The sequence below is a fragment of the Bubalus kerabau genome, chromosome 3 (genome assembly GCF_029407905.1).
Source record: "Bubalus kerabau isolate K-KA32 ecotype Philippines breed swamp buffalo chromosome 3, PCC_UOA_SB_1v2, whole genome shotgun sequence".
Classification (NCBI taxonomy): Eukaryota; Metazoa; Chordata; class Mammalia; order Artiodactyla; family Bovidae; genus Bubalus; species Bubalus kerabau.
In genome coordinates this window covers 180,845,869-180,860,109 of record NC_073626.1, presented here as the reverse complement: position 1 = coordinate 180,860,109, position 14,241 = coordinate 180,845,869, and positions in this window count along the sequence as shown.

Genomic DNA, 14,241 nt, shown 5'->3' with positions numbered 1-14,241 from the left:
TGATGCCAATCAACTAATGATGAATACAGTTAGTTCAGACCCAGGTTATCTTGACCTGACAGCCACGATCTTAATCACTACACTGTACAAACTGAGGAAGCCCATAATTGAGGAGAGATCATGGAGATGCTGAGATGGACCATTGCTGGGACTGTGTGTCAGGAAAAAAAGGTTAGATGAATATAATGAGATCAGTTTATGAAGGGTCTTTGAAGACAGACAGAAGAATATGACCTTATGATCAAAGCTAAAAAACTAATGTCTTGGCACTTCCCTGGTGGCCCAGTGGTTAAGAGTCCACCTTGTAATGCAGGGAACACGGATTCAAGCCCTGGTTGGGGAACTATGATCCCACATGCCACAGAGCAACTAAGCCCACACGCTCTGGAGCCTGCCCATCAGAACTGGAGATTCTATGCGCTACAACTAGAGAATCTGTGCACCGCAACAAAAGATCTTGCATGAAGCAACTAAGATTGGACCCAGACAAATAAATAGTTTTTAAAAAACTTCAGTTCAGTCACTCAGTCGTGTCCAGCTCTTTGCGACCCCATGGACCACAGCACTCCAGGCCTCCCTGTCCATCACCAACTCCCAGAGTTTACCCAAATTCATGTCCATTGAGTCAGTGATGCCATCCAACCATCTCATCCTCTGTCGTCCCCTTCTCCTCCTGTCCTCAATCTTGCCCAGGTCTTTTCAAATGAGTCAGTTCTTTACATCAGGTAGCCAAAGTATTGGAGTTTCAGCTTCAACATCAGTCCTTCTAATGAACAACCAGGACTGATCTCCTTTAGGATGGACTCGTTGGATCTCCTTGCAGTCCAAGGGACTCTCAAGAGTCTTCTCCAACACCATAGTTCAAAAGCATCAATTCTTTGGCACTCAGCTTTATTCGTAGTCCGACACTAGTTTAAAAAACTAATGTCTTTTTATTCCACCTCGCCACACTATAACATGCAGAGGTTCTTAATATAGAATCCATGGATGGACAATGGAGATTTCAACCTCCCCCCGAAACTTTAGTGTATCAGTGTACATGTTTGTGGGGACAGGGTCTAGCGCTCTCATTGGATTTTTAAAGAACTCCATGTCTTTCAGAGATTCCTAGCAAAGGTTCTTGATCTTTGGAGGGCGAATACCAATGTTTTAAGTTCCTGTTCAGCCCCAGTGTTGATGTAACCTCGAGTAAAACTCAGCCTGTCTAGGTTAGCTGTGCAAATTAAATTACATACTGACATTATAATTCATAATATATATTTCATACTATATAAAACTCATAACATTAAAATGTATAAAAGACTATAAAATGTCAGAAAACAAATGTGAGTTACAATGAAAACCACATTGTAACTTTTTTTTTTAGCAATACAGTGAATTGTGTACCTGAGTAACCCTCCTGATGAAAACTTTAAAACATTGCATAAAGGGGTATTTAAAAATTGATTTTTATGGTGTTGCTGAGCTGCTATGAAAGCAAGTGAGCGAAGTCGTTCAGTTGCGTTCGACTCTTTGCAACCCCATGGACTGTAGCCTACCGGGCTCCACCATCCATAGGATTTTCCAGGCAAGGGTACTGGAGTGGGTTGCCATTTCCTTCTCCAGGGGATCTTCCCAATCCAGGGATCGAACCCGGGTCTTCCACGTTGCAGACAGACACTTTACCACCTAAGCCACCAGGGAAACCAGGAATATGCCAAGCCCCCAAATGAAGTGAAACCAGGAACTGTGGAGAGGGGAAAGTAAATGCCCAAATTGTCCTTAACCCTCAGAATGCCTGTCAAACCCTGGGGACCATAATGTCCTCCTTTCCTATCTGGAAAAGATATATGGGAGACAGGAAGTAACTGCAAGGGCCCTCCCAGATGGAATTCTAATAGGCAATCCTGCACTGCAGACAGAATCTTTACTGTCTGAGCCACCATGGAAGCCTCTATGCTGTTGTTGTTCAGTCGCCCAGTCATGTCTGACTCTTTGTGACCCCATGGACTGTAGCACACCAGGCCTCCCTGTCCCTCACCATCTCCCGGAGTTTGCCCAAGTTAATATTCCTTGCATCAGTGATGCTGTCCAGCCATCTCATCCTCTGATGCCCTCTTCTCCTTCTGCCCTCAATCATTCCCAACATCAGGGACTTTTCCAATGAGTCGTCTGTTCACATCAGATGACCAAAATACTGGTGCTTCAGCTTCAGCATCAGTCCTTCCAGTAAATATGCAGTGTTGATCTCCCTTAAGATTCACTGGTTTGATCTCCTTGCTGTCCAAGGGACTTTCAGGAGTCTGCTAGAGGAGACTCCTGAAATATAATACAGTTCAAAGGCATCATTTTTTTGGCATTCTGCCTTCTCTACAGTCCAGCTCTCACAACCGTACATGACCATTGGGAAGACCATAGTCTTGACTATATGGAAACCCCTATAGGAAATCCCAAAGGATTATAATTACAATGCAAGAGTCAATGCAAAGTAAACCCTGACACTCAGAAGAGAGGAGATATGTAAGTTTCTGGTATCAACTCTGACCCAGGGAAGAGGAGAAAATAAAAATTCTCCTTTAGAAATTCATAATTTACAAATCAGTTTTCTTATAAAATTGAAGTCAAATCACATAACTTTTATAATCCTAAAACACTCAAGTGGAGAATTTAATTTAAAAGGGTGTGGGCTGATGGTACCAGCACATTATTGACAGAAATAAATGCACATAGTCTATGAAGGAACTAAATTTCAACACAGGCCTCAATTCTCACAAATTTCTAGGCAATTTGGGCAGCTCAGGGTAAAAAAAAAAAAAGTTGCCAAACACATGAGGTAACAAGGCACCATAATGGAGAACAAGTAGAACTGAGATGTGGTGGAAACAGATCTTCAAAGATATTGGAAGTACCAGACACACAATATAAAATAAACTTGTTTACTGTATTCAAAGAAATAAAAAAGAAACTTGATACTGTGTGAGAACTAGTATATTTGAAGAAAGAATCAACTTTCTTTCAACTTTCTAGAAATGTAAAAATATGTTAATTGAAATAAAAATTCAGTAGATAATAGGTTAGAATTGCTGTTGTTGCTGCTCAGTCAGTCAGTCCTGTCCAACTCTTTACGACCCCATGGACTGCAGCTCGCCAGGTTTCCTTGTCCTTCACCATCTCCCAGAGCTTGCTCAAACTCATGTCCATTGAGTCAGGGATGCCATCTAACCATCTCATCATCCTCTGTTGTCCCCATCTCCTTCCTTCTATCTTTCTAAGCATCAGGGTCTTTTCCAATGAGTTGGCTCCTCGAATCAGGTGGCTGAAGTATTGGAGCTTCAGTTTCAGCATCAGTCCTTCTAATGAATATTCAGGATTGATTTCCTTTAGGACTGACTGGTTTGATCTCCTTGCAGTCCAAGGGACTCTCAAGAGTCTTCTCCAATGCCAGAGTTCAAAAATATCAATTATTCAACATTCAGCCTTCTTTATGGTCCAACTCTCACATCCATACATGACTACTGGAAAAACCAGAGCTTTGACTGGACAGACCTTTGTCAGCAAAGTAATATCTCTGCTTTTTAATATGCTGTCTAGGTTTGTCATAACTTTTCCTCCAAGGAGCAAGCATCTTTTAATTTCATGGCTGCAGTCACCATCTGCTCTGATTTTGAAGCCCCCCAAAATAAAGGCTGTAACTGTTTCCATTGTTTCCCCATCTATTTGCCATGAAGTGATGGGACCAGATGACCTTCTTAGTTGTTTGAATATTGAGTTTTAAGCCAGCTTTTTCACTCTCCTCTTTCACCTTCATCAAGAGGCTCTTTAGTTCTTCTTCAATTTCTGCCATAAGGGTGATATCATCTGCTTATCTGAGGTTATTGATATTTCTCCCAGCAATCTTGATTCCAGCTTGTGCTTCATCCAGCCTGGCATTTTGCACGATGTACTCTGCATATAAGTTAAATAAGCAGGGTGACAGTATACAACCGTGATGTACTCTTTTCCCAATTTTGAACCAGTCCCTTGTTCCATGTCCAGTTCTAACTGTTGCTTCTTGACCTGCATACAGGTTTCCAGGAGGCAGATAAGGTGATCTGGTATTCCCATCTTGAAGAATTTTCCAGTTTGTGGTGATAATCAAAGGCTTTAGCATAGTCAGTGAAGCAGAAGTAGATGTTTTTCTGGAGTTCTCATGCTTTTTCGATAATCCAACATATGTTGGCAATTTGATCTCCGGTTCCTCTGCCTTTTCTAAATCCAGCTTGAACATCTGGAAGTTCTCAGTTCAAGTACTGTTGAAGCCTGGCTTGGAGAATTTTGAGCATGACCTTGCTAGTATGTGAAATGAGTGCAATTGTGTGGTAGTTCAAACATTCTTTGGCATTTCCTTTCTTTGGGATTAGAATGAAAATTGATTTTTTCCAGTCCTGTAGCCACTGCTGAGTTTTCCATAGTTGCTGGCATACTGAGTGCAGCACTTTCACAGCATCATCCTTTAGGATTTGAAATAGCTCAGCTGGAATTTGATCACCTCCTCTAGCTTTTTTCATAGTGATGCTTCCTAAAGGCCTCTTGACTTCGCACTCCAAGATGTCTGGCTCTATCTTAGAATTGCTGCGATAACCATTACAAGAGTCTACAACCTCCAAAGAAATAGAGGCGAGGGTTAGGGAGATCAATCCAAAAAAACAATGTTTAAAAAAAAAACAACACAGAGGGGGAAAGTACAACAAATATAGTGCATATTACAAGATGAGAGAAATAAATAAAAATATATCAATCTCAGTGAATGAGCTAAATTTTCCAATTCAAAGTTGAAGGATATCACACCAAATAAAAGAACAAAAGCCAGCATTGTTCTTTTTACAAAAGACAGATCTAAAACATATGAACACAGACTGACAAAGTTTGGAAAAAGGAATACTAGACAAAAAATAAATAGGAAAAAATAACTATAATAAGATGAAAACCAACACTAGAGATAAAGAGGGTCACTACAGGATGATAAAGTTCAGTTCACCACAGAGAGAAAGCACATTTATAAGTTGGTATGATCTAATAATACAGCCTCAAAGTACTACAGGGAGAGATGGACAAATCCATCATCTCACAGTGGAATATTTTAACACAAATTGTGAAATTTGTAATAGTAATTGATAGGTCAAATAAACAAAACTTCAGTAAGGACATGGAGATTTAAAGATACAGTTAATAAGCTCTATATGTTCCAGTCATCTCTATGTCCCCACTGTCTAGCCCTACTTCACTGTTTTAATTGCCGTAGAATTAAATAAAGCATCTCTTAAGCTCATGCTTGTCACACAGAAAGTGCTTACTAGATGTTAGTGATAGCAGCAGCTTATTGTGTAACTTTGGTCAAGCCACTCAACCTGTGAGCCTCAGCTACCACTTCAAAAAGTGGCCATAATAATAAATTATTTTCCCAAGTTTCTTTGCAAACGGAATGAGCATAATGTTCATGAAATATGGAGGAAAACATAAATGAAGGAATCATTGCTCTCACCAGTTAACTGGTATTACAAAGCACCAAGTGTCAAGATAAATAACATCAGGGCACTCACCAGGTAGAGCAGCAGTGCTAAGGATGTCCAAAGGGTGCCCGGTTATGCTAAGCAGTGGTGTGCACCCTTGGGCTATTGGAGCTGGGAGCAAGGCTGGCAGATGGAGGCCAATCAGGAAAGCTTCTAAAAGGGCGAAGGCTGCCCTCTGGTGGATATTGTGGTTCAGTCACTTAGTCCTTGAAAGCTGGTGTCCACCACAAACCACCCAGAGCCCTCAAATTCACTGCCCTGTACACTTCAAGGAGCAGCTCCTTCAGGAATCCTCTGGCCCTCTTCCTGAGGGAATTCAGTAAGGAATGGTAGTGGGAAGAGCCACAGCTCCCACCACTGCAGCATCTCTGGTGATCTCCCACCTCCTCTATCCATGCCACATTCCCCTCAAGCCTCAGCGACCATGCTGTGGCTCAGTTGGTGGCATAATCCAGACCCTCAGGATGCCTGAGCCCCTGGTCACCGTGCCCTTCTCAAGCCAGGGTTATCTTTGTTGTTGTTATTACTGTTGTTGTTCAGCTGTTCAGTCGTGTCCAATTCTTTGCGACCCCATGGACTGCAGCACGCAAGGTTTCCCTGTCCTTCACCATCTCCCAGAGTTTGCTCAAACTCATATCCATTGAGTTGGTGATACCATCCAACCATCTCATCCTCTGCCACCCCCTTCCCCTCCTGCTCTCAATCTTTCCCAGCATCAGGGTCTTTTCCAATGAGTCAGCTCTTCAAATCAGGTGGCCAAAGTATTGGAGCTTTAGCATCAGTCCTTCCAATGAATATTCAGGGACCTTACCCAGCTATTTACAGCTGCAGCTGGGCTGGGGTCTACCAAGAAGCAGCCCAGTAACTGTGGATCATCTGGGATCCACAGTTACTCCTCCGTGCCCCCATGGAGCAGCCTGTTCGCAATCAGGTTGAACACTCCTGCCAGGATAGTAAGCTGGCTTCTTGACTTCTGGTCCCTGGATACAAGAAAACCAAAGCACCGAGAAAAACAGACATAGGTTAGCATTCAGTGTAACTTTTTGGGCAAAAGTGTGCCCCTTTTGAGAACCAGGACCCCTAACCCTGCAGAGTGGCCAAGCTGGTAAGCAGGAGGTCTCCAGGGGATTATCAGAGTAAGGGAAAGTGGAGTCACTCATGCTTCACCCCCGCAGTTCCTGTATGCCTGTATTCTTCCTTATGAGGACATAGCACCATGAAGGTCTTTGATTCAACCCATGCTTTGGCACCCCTGGAGAAGGAAATGGTAACCCACTCCAGGATTCTTGCCTGGAAAATTCCAAAGACAGAGGAACCTGGTGGGCTACAGTCCATGGGGTTGCAAAGAGTCTGCCACGACTAAGCACATCAGCACACGCTTTGGAGCAAGTACTGCCCGTCAGAGTTCCATTTGGGCTAGAACTACTTTATACCCTCACCTCTCTCAATCACTAGATGTGGGCCACCCCCCAAGAGGATGTGACCTTGGGGAGGGGGACTCCCAGCAGCCGAGACAGACCTGAAGGAGGTGACAGCCATAGGCGTCAACTAACTGCAACTAACTGGCCGGGGGCAGTGAGCCCTTCCTCAAGGGCGCATTGTGAGTAAAGGACTCAGATTATCCACATGTCCCTTCCCCCTCCCCCACCAACCCACACACTTTTTTCCTTAAACTTGCTGTCCCCACGGTCCCAAGATGATAGACTAGTTCTAAGAATCACATCCAGAGAAGCAAAAGGGCCTTTTCCTCCAATGTCTCCTTTAGAGTGAGGAAGCCCTTCCGAGGACCCTTCATCAGACTTCCCTTCTTGTGTCACTGACCAGAAGGAAACTGCATGGTTCTGGAAGGGCTTCTAGGGCCTAAAATTCATATCACTCTGGTCCCAAGCCATCCTCTCAAGAAACTCTCTGGTCCCCTTCACAGTCCCTCCAGGGTCTCTTCAAAATTCTTTCATGAAATGAATGTATTGAGCACCCATTGGGCACTGCTACTGTTCCAAGTGTTTGGGATATATCAGTGAACCGGAGATTCCAGCCTTCATTGAACTTACATTCGAGTGTGTGTGTGTGTGTGGCAGGGGGTGGTGGGGGTGGTGGTGGATATTTATGAGCATAAACAAATAAATTATTCAGTATGTTAGAATATGTTAAGTTTTTTTAAAAGTCAAGAAGAAGCAATGAAAAAGTGCAGTGCTGTGTTCATTCTTAAGCTGTGTCCAACTCTTGCAACCCCATGGACTGTAGCTCACCAGGCTCCTCTGTCCATGAGATTTTCCAGGCAAGAATACTGGAGTGGATTGACATTTTCTCCTCCAGGGGATCTTCCCCACTCAAGGATCAAACCCAAGCCTCCTGCATTGGCAGGTGGATTCTTTACCACTGAGCTGCCTGGGAAGTCCCAAAGGAAAGTAGAGCAGAGTAAAAATGATCAATATGTACACCCGACTATATGTAAAACAAATAACCAACAAGGACCTACTGTATGGGCTTCCCTGGTGGTTCAGAAGGTAAAGCATCTGCCTGCAATATGGGAGACCTGGGCCTGACCCCCAGATCGGGAAGATCCTCCGGAAAAGGAAATGGCAACCCACCCCAGTACTCTTGCCTGAAAATATTCCATGGACGGAGGAGCCTGGTGGCTACAGTCCATGGGATCGCAAAGAGTTGCACACGACTGAGCGACTTCACTTCTCACCTACTGTATAGCATAGGGAACTCAATACTCTGTCATGACCTATGTAGGAAAAGAATCTAAAAAAGAGTGGATATGTGTATAGCAGATTCACTTTGCTGTACAGCAGAAACTAACATACCATTGTAAATCAACTATACTCAAATAAAAATTAATTTTCAAAAAAGGATTGGGAATGCTGCAGAAAGGGGCTGACTGACTTAGTAAACTTAGTAAAGGTCAGGGGAGGTCTCACTGGGTGAGATATCAATAAAGTCCTAAAGGAAGTGAAAGAGGCATCAAAGCGGAGACCTAGAGAAAGGGCATTCCAGGCAGAGGGTCAAAGGCCCTGAGGTGGATGTAGTCAGTGTGTTCAAGGAACAGGCCAGAGGCCACAAGTACCTTGGGCAAACTGAGTGAGAGGGAAAAGAGTAGAACATCGGGTCAGAGAGCCAGCAGGGCCAGGCCATGGAAAGCCTTGCAAGTCAGTGAGGACTCTGGCTTTCTCTCGAGTGAAATGAGGAGACTTTTTTTCTGGGATTTGAGCAGATAAAGTGACAGGATTGACTTAGGTTTTTAAAGGACTGATCAAACTGTTATGCTGAGAGCAAACTATTAGGGATGAGGTTAGAAGAAGGGGGAGAAGGCAATGGCACCCCACTCCAGTACTCTTGCATGGAAAATCCCATGGATGGAGGAGCCTGGTAGGCTGCAGTCCATGGGGTCGCTAAGAGTCGGACACAACTGAGTGACTTCACTTTCACTTTTCACTTTCATGCATTGGAGAAGGAAATGGCAACCCACTCCAGTGTTCTTGCCTGGAGAATCCCAGGGACGGGAGAGCCTGGTGGGCTGCCGTCTATGGGGTCGCACAGGGTCGGACATGACTAAAGTGAGTTAGCAGTAGAAGGGAGACTTAGGGACTTCCCTGGTGGTCTAGTGGTTAAGACTTTGCCTTCCAAGGCAGGAGGTGTGGGTTCGATCCCTAGTTGGGAAGCTAAGATCCCACATACCTCTCAGCCAAAAAATCAGAACTTAAGACAGCAGCGTATTCAATAAAGATTTTTTAAATGGTCCACATTAAAAAAAAAATCTTTTAAAAAAGAAGAAAAAAAAGGGAGACTTACAGACTATTGCAATAATCCAACTAAGAGATGGTGATAGCATGGACCAGGGTGGTCAGAGTGGAGGAAGATAGAAGTGATTAAATCTGGAGAGTTTCCATGGTGGTCCAGCGGCTAGGACTCCACGCTCCCAATGCAGGTGGCCAGTTTCAATCCCTGGTCAGGGAACTAGACCCCACAATGTCGCAACTATGACCCAGCATAGTCAAATATATAATTTTTAAAAGAAGGATTAAATCTCATGTCTTCTGACGATGGAGCCAGCAGATGTTGCTGATAAATGAAACATGGAACGTCAGAGAGAGAGAGAGAGAGAGAGAGAGAGAGAGAGATGTCCAAAATTACTCCAAGGTTTTGGCCTGATCAATTAATTGGAAGGACACAGGGATAGAGAGGGATCGACTGAGAAAGGCAGTAGTGAGAGAGATATGGGGGAACAGGAGATAGATCAGTAGTTTAGTTTTGCACGTGTTGATTCTTGGGTTACCAGATATTAGCATCCATTCAGAGTTCAGTAATCCCTAAAAGGTCTGGCTTTTCCCATCCCCCTTTCTTGGAGGAAGATTCCCAGCATACATTTGTGGCAGTGCCACGAAGTCCTCCCTGAAGGGACCTGGTCTCCTAGGACTTCAGGCCTGTGAACCGGCTTAGACGCGGAAATTAGCTGACAGGTTGAGATGCTCCATTGTGACAATTTAAGTTAGGCTTCTGGCCATAAGACATAGCTTTGTTGTCAGTTGTTGTTTTCCTGTTATGTAACTCTATCATATTTATTAAGTTGCTTATCTGTTTCATTCCTAGAGACACTCTGATCAAAGATGGCTACAAGCCAAAAGATTCTAATTATCACTTCATCCTGCCACAGGGAACAGTTCAGCCACTTTTCCGGTGTTCCTCTAGGATCCTGTCATCTCCAGTGAAGTCAGGGAGCCCATTTCAGGGGCACCTCTTTCAATATCCAAACCACAGAGGACATCCACCACAACACTTTTCAAGGTTACTGATACTGCTGTCTCTCATGCTTATCTCAACACCTTGGTGAAAAACTACCCTCTGAGTGCCCTTGGGAATGTCTTGGTGGGAATAGGGAATATGTGCAATTTCATGTGCTAAATCTTCTCCAACCTTCCTATCTTTTTTTTTCTTTCTTTTTTTCCTATCTTTTTAATATATATATTTTTTATTTGTTTACTTGACTGTGCTGGAGTTGTATCACACCAGATCTTGGCTCTTCATTTCAGCATGCAGGACCTCTCCTTTTCAGTTGGGTCATGTGGGATTTAATTCTCCCACTGGGGAGGGAATCCAGGCCCTCTGCGTTGGGAGCACAGAGTCTTAGCCACTGGACCACCAGGAACGTCCCAACATTCCTATCTTTTTAGACATCAGACACATTCACCAGGTAAATGCTGATATCTCAGCCTCACTGAATACAGGTCACGTTGAGTACTAGGTTCAGTCAACTGAATAAGCTAACTATGAGAGCTATTTTCAGCTGCAAGAGATAACATGTTAAACCTAAAATCTCCAGCAAGGGCACTCAGAGCAGCAAAGTCAGCCTGAACTAATGCTGCAGTCTTTCCTCCCTGACTCCACCCCAGCTCTACTCAGATTCTCCAAGGGTGGAACCTGGTGTTGGTCTTGTTAACAAGCACCCCAGGGAGTTCCCTAGTGGTCCAGTGGTTAGGACTAGGCACCTTCACTGCCAAGGGCCAAGGGTTCAATCCCTGGTTGGGGAACTAAGATCCCCCAAGCTGCCCAACATGGTCAAAAAACACACACACACACACACAAGAATTTCAGGTAAACTTCATGGACCAAACTAGAATCCACCCTAGGGATAGTTTTGGGGAACCAATGGTCTAATCTATTTTCCTCCTTTTAACACATCAGAACCTAAGGCCAGAGAGAGGAAGTGACTTGCTCCGGACCAAAAATGAGTTCATGTCCAAGTCAAGACCATAACTCTGGCCTCCTGACTCTTTATGGGAATTTCTGCTGCTCTTCTAGGTCAGCTTTACCACAAACCTGGAGGGATATGGTCAGCACACCTGAGAAGTTAGGGTGGAGATGGGTCAGAATGGTGGGCAAACCAAGGCTGCACGTATTCAAAGCTACAGGCACCGTGAGGAAGGGACCTAGTTTGGGAGAGAATGATGGGTTTCCTTCTGGTTGATTTTGTTTGTAAGTGACAAAAAATCAACCCCACCAAAAAAAAAAAAGATAAATGTACTGGCTTACACAGTGTAAAGCCCATATGTAGGTTTGCTTTAGACATGACAAGATACGGAGGCTCCGCTCATCAAGGTTGGTTTTCACTATCTCTGATCTCTGTTGACTCTGTCCTCGGTTAGACTGTCCTCTCAGGGATCTGTCTCCCCAGGTTTGTGCATAGCAGAGAAGAGAGGGAAGCTTTGTTTCAGCCATCGAAGCAAAAGTCCCTCAGCTATAATCAAATTAAATGAAGTGCTGTAAGCCAGAGAGATGTGATAGATTTTTTGACCCAGACCTAGGTCAAGGGCCCCTCTGAGTCATGGTACCCCACTCTAGAAGCACAAGGACTGAGAGTGGGAGAAAAAGTGGCCAAGATCAGGGCAAGAGTACCAGGAGAAAGATGAGTAACTGCTGAAAGGCAAAAAGTACAGATGTTCCCAGACCTAGGAACAATGGGGAACCTGACAATGGCCATGGAGAAGGTGACAGTTATAATCCAGTGGTGATATTAAGGTGTTGGCTATAATGCTATGGTGATGTGAGAGGTGGTGTTTATAATGTCCACCTCTTGGCGTGTCTGCCCAGCCTTCAAACTCCACCTTCTCTGGGAATTGCCCTCCTAACATATAAAAGTGTAGGTCCTAGACTTCCCTGGTGGTCCAGTGGTTAAGAATCTGCCTGCCAATGTAGGGGACACAGGTACGATCCCTGGATCAAGAGGATCCTACATTTTGTGGAGCGACTAAGCTCATGTGTCATAACTACTGAGCCTGCGCTCTAGAAACTGGGAGCCGCAACTTCTGAGCCCATGTGCTGCAACTACTGAAGCTCGCACATGTGAAGCCTGTGCTCAGCAACAGGAGAAGCCATTGCACTGAAAAACCCACACACGGCAACAGAGAGTAAGCTCTCACCGCGTCTAGAGAAAGCCTGCTCAGCAACGGAGACCCAGCACAGCCAAAACTAAACTAATACATATTTTTAAATAAAAATAAATAAATAAAAGCATATGTTAACATCAGGGCTTCCCCAGTGGCTCAGCGGTAAAGAATCTGCCTACAATGAGGGAGCCACAGGAGACGTGGGTTTGATCTCTGGGGTCGGGAAGATCCCCTGGAGAAGGGCATGGGTACCCACTCCTGTAGTCTTGCCTGGAGAATCCCATGGAGAGAGGAGACTGGCGGGCTACACAGTCCATAGTGTTGCAAAGAGTCGGAAAGGACTGAAGTGACTTAGCATGGCTCGGAATGTTAATATCAAGTATGTTCACTGTGATACAGGACCTCCGTGACCATAGCTCAGTGCCACCGTTACAAGTGGTCAGAGATGCTCCTACCCATTAGGGGGTCCTTGATATCAAAAGTACCCCAAAAGTCATTTATTAAGGACCACATGGGCATCTGCCACTTGGGACCCAGTGCTCCGTGCTGCACAGAGTAAGGCATAACCCTCAACATCTGCTCACACCTAACTGCACTTGGCCCCAGGGAAATAAACGCTCTTCTCCACATCTCCTGCCTCTCCTCCAAACAAAAGACGGTTGCATCCCAGTGCCGGTAGGTTTGCACTGCTGCTGAAATTGCTGACAGCCACTGCTTGGAGTGTGGGGGAAGACTGGCGAAAGCCCGTAGGTAAGAGAAAATACAAATTAATTAGCTTGTCAAATCCTTCCTCTGAGAACACATTAATGCACAGATTCGTGCGTAAGGGGGTATTGTTTCCGAGCAAGGGCTCAGCATCCATTTTCTTGCTTCACTTCGTGTTTCAGCGGGTAGCATGGTGTCTGCAATAGTAGCATATGATGGCTGAGGAACATTCTGCAATGTTAAACAATACATTCAGCACTTAAATTTGTAAACGCAGGCAAGACATTACATGCAAGAAGCCTGGTGCCAATTCTATACTGTTATGAATCTAGACATTGCTGTATGAGATGGTAACAATTGTGATGCAAGAGACAGGGATTTATATAATGCCATTACAATAGATTGTAATATGTTCTATGCTAATGGTAATTTATTATATATACACCATTTAAATGCACATGTTATGTAAAATTTTAGCTCATCTGTAAATTTAAGTACTGTTTTAAGAATTTAATTTTTTAAAAAAAGAATTTTTTTCAATTCTAATTGCTACTACCTCCACACATCAAAGTTTCCCCAAATTGAAATTTTAAAAAACCAAAAAAAAAAAAGAAAGACTGAAATTAAAAAAAAAAAAAGACTGTCTAATTAGGCATTACTATCCGTAGAATACAATTATATGAAATTTTTATTATTTAATTAAATTGATCATTTAATTGTGTTGATCATTGAGCAACACAATTGATCATTTTGCTGAAATCAAAGCAAGAAAAATAGGTTTTATGGAATGAAGATATAATAATATACGAATTATCACATCTTTGTTTTTTCACTCATCTAATATTGCTGCCCCTTTAACAAAACACCTGTACATCCTTAATGATAATTAGATACAGTCATCTTTGGTACTTTGCTGAGGTTCTCTGTATAAAAAAGCAAAACAAAACAAAACATTTTTCAGAGTGTCTTTATGAAGGTGTATTTGTCGAAGTAGGAGGATAGATCTGTCACTGCTTTCTGGGAGAAGCCCCTGATTCCCTTCCACGTGTTCCTCTATTTCCCTTAGTGGAGACTGAATGCTTTTTGTTCCTGGTGCTCAGTCTAAAGGTGAGAACAGT